The following is a 3,787-nucleotide window of genomic DNA, read 5'->3' on the forward strand; positions in this document are numbered from 1 at the left end:
ACAAGTTTTTTTTAAGGGAGAGTGTAACAGTCTTGTATACTTAAGTAACCGGATGTCTTCCTGTCTTAAAGTCTGTCTGTTTTAAAATGTCACAAAAGCAGTAGGAAATTATTTAGTGGCACTTTTTTTTTAAATGAGTGTAGGGAAAATTATCACACCATCTCTAAATAAATGCTTCAAATAAAATATTATTCATTAAAAGCTGGAAGACAAAAAGTACATTATTTAAGCAGCAAAATGAAGTAACTGAAAAAATAGTATTATAGAAGGAATGTTGCACCTCAAAAATATGAGTTTATTTTAATATTAATTTTTTTCTAACTCTAAAAAAGTGGACCTATCAGCTGACTAAAATAACATTCTACCTATTTTATCCGATCCCATCCTTTCCTTGTGGAGGAAAGAAATGACCAATAAAAGAGGAGTGAAGTAGCAACATAAATTGACGACAAAATTTCCCCTGTCATAATATCCAAGTATATTATATCCATTAAGCTAAGTATATAAACTTATCTACTTTTTATCTGTTATTGATATTTGTAACTTGTTTGACAGCTTATGTTTTTAGATGCACTTTTTCCTTGATGAATGTTTGCTTTTTAATCTAATCTAAAATCTATGATATTAAAATAAATCAAATACAAAATACATTCATAAGACAATTCTATATGCCATTGCTTTTTATTATAAAAACTAATGATTTTTTTTATTTGACTGCTAGCTTTACATATTTGGCGGGGTGATTTTTAGGACCCCAGATGCTAGGGGCGAACTATTTATTCTTTATAATTTGTAAGCTGCCCGGGTGTTCTCTAAATTAATCTTTTTTAATGACTTCTTCAAAATGGCAACTCTTTTTGGCTTCATATTCAGATTCATATTGATTTGAATTTAGCTTTTTCTTAATTTCATATAATTTATATTTTTCCAAGAATCCAATTTACCAGGCCGATGTGCGTGTATGTGTTAATTTTAGCTTTAAGCTTCATGAACCTTACACAATACCAAATTTAAAAGGGAAAAGGGATATTTATTCCACCTGTTTGTTGTATCTCAACGATTTGTTTATTCTTTCACCCATTGGAAAGTTGGTATCTTTAACTTTAGAATTTTCAAATAAAGGGGGAACAGATCATTAAGGTATTTGAGCAAGAAAAAATAACTGAAACTTTGTAAGGGGATGTACTTTTGAAATAAAATGCAAATAAGAAGGTTGGTTATTTTTTTCCTTAAGCCTTCAGTTGCGGAGGAGCCTTACCCTGCGAAGCCAATACCTTGGATGCGTAACCCTGTGTGGCTACCCAGTACCCAATATAATCTTACCTAACCTAAATGAATTAAACAGATATCTTTTATAATTCCTAAATGCCTGATAAAATATATGAGGCTTTAATTAATTACTTAATCTAATAAATACCTTTCCTGTCCTATTACAGAAGTGAACACACACAGAAATCTAACACACACACACATACTCACAAACAATACAAACACACACACACTCACACACTTGCTGTACAATTACATATTTGGTCACATCGGTTTTTACTAGCAAAGCTACTATATAATTCCCTTTGTATATCCGTCCATCCGCCAGTCCATAAGTAATGCTATGGGTGAAATGTGATTTCCAGCTATATGTTTGGTGTTGATTCCCAATTACCAATGAGCATATAATTGACTTGGTCCGTCATTCATCTTTCTTTTACAGAATTATGTTAAATTCAAAGGGTTATCTTGTGATTTTGTTGATTTATATACAATTTCCTGCCAAAGTAAACAAAGTAACAGCCATTTTTTATCCAACAAAAAAAGTAAAAAAAATTTCCTCTTTGGCTTTTTACTGGAAAACCGTATTTTCTGTATCTTCCTTAACCCTTGTTAGCTTTTTAATGCTGTGCTTTAAGTTTTTATGAACTAAATTGTTAGAAAATAATTTCTCTTATTCATTCGAAACCGACTAAGATCCGTATGGATAAGAACCGGTTCTCATCCATACGAAAAAAAACTATGTCTAGCATCGTATTATATCCAGTTTTGTAAGAGTATAAAACTAATATGATTGTACATTTTAAATCCAGTAAGCTGTTCTTATATCAGGTTCAATCTAAGGGGGTAAAATCTAGCTTGTCTTCAACCAAACCACTATAGGAATAAAATATTACACCTTGTACTTTTTATATTGATCTACTAAATTGATTTTAAAGAACACGTATTTTGTGTGGGCTATTTCATTTATAAATATTATTTCTAGTTAAATTTTTTATTTATGAACGAAATATCTTATTGATGTAATTGTAATGTGTTTAGGAATTTGCAATTTAATATTTGAATAATATAATTTTTATCTAAAATACAAAGTAGAATGATGTCTAAACAAGTTCTTTATTCATTACATGATTTCGTTACATGTTTTCGTTCAAGCAGCATAGAGGGTTTAAAGTAAGAAGTAAACCTTACTTAACCTAACCTTAAGATATAATTAGAGCAATGTTCTCAGTAGTTACAGCTATTATCTAGAATTTGTCATTCCATCACAAACAATAGATTTCTTATAACAAGTGAGGAGGTGATTTGCTTTCCCTCCAATTGAACGGAACACATTTGATAGAATATTTTTCTAGTCAAACCAGGAAATTTAGTGTCTTCGTCAATTTTCTACGTAATTAATGGTTTAATAAAAGAAGTACTACATGTGTATATCGACACACCAATAAAATCAACCTATTATAATCTTTATCTACATATAACGCTCTTCTAACGATGAAATCATGACTATACTCTTAAGGAAGTGCGACAAAGTTTCTTAAAAATCAGCCAAGTGACGTCATAAAAGTGATGGATTATCCATCTCTTTTTTGCGGTTTTCTTTCCCACTTCTCCTCTCATCTCACTCATTTTTATGACGTCACATGGCTGATTTTTTAGACACTAAGTCCCACAACCTCTTATGTTGATATGTTAACAGCACAAAAGTCAAATGAAATCACTTACATAAACTACATAGTTGATCAAGTAATGAATGAAAATAAACAAGTTTCTCCTAAAGTTGTCACTTATTGACTGAGTCAGTTAAAAGTACTTTACACATTTACCAAAAGATCTAGGGATAAGACAATGGTTGGTAAACTTTATTTCATAATGGTATTATATGAGAATTTTTGCTTTATAAAGCTGGTAGTTTTGGGGAAAAGAAGGGTTGTAAATTGAGTTAACCTGAGTTGTCCCCTTCCTCCCTGATATTTTTGCACAAAGGATGCAACAGTTAGCACAGTTGGGCAGATAAACAATTTATACTTACAAAACTTTACAAAGTGTCTAAAAAATAAGCCATGTGACGTAATAAAAAAAGAGAGAGATGAGAGGAAAAGTGGGAAAAAAACCCATAAAAAACGATAGATAATCCCTCATTTTTATGACGTCACATGGCTGATTTTGTAGACACTTTGTAAAGTTACCTATATTTTTCTTAACAAGAACAAATATGTCACCAAGCAGCTTAGCAACAACATGCTAATTAAGTAAGAAAATGGAAAGTTGAAGCTGCTTCAAAACTGCTTTGATACCCCAAATTAAAAGAGATCTATTAGAATGAGAAGTGGACGGTAATATTGGGAAGTAAATAGCCTAAAACTACCTTAAGACTTGAATCTAAAAGTGAAGTAGCTTAAAACCATCACGAACTTAAAAGGGAACCTGATAAGTTCGCAAGATCTTAAAGAACAAAGATAAATCTTATAACAATGCCAATACAAAATACATAACAAGGATGACAACATCCATAAAA

This window comes from Acartia tonsa, chromosome 1 (assembly GCF_053477335.1).
Source record: "Acartia tonsa isolate MP-2025a chromosome 1, ASM5347733v1, whole genome shotgun sequence".
NCBI classification, from domain to species: domain Eukaryota; kingdom Metazoa; phylum Arthropoda; class Copepoda; order Calanoida; family Acartiidae; genus Acartia; species Acartia tonsa.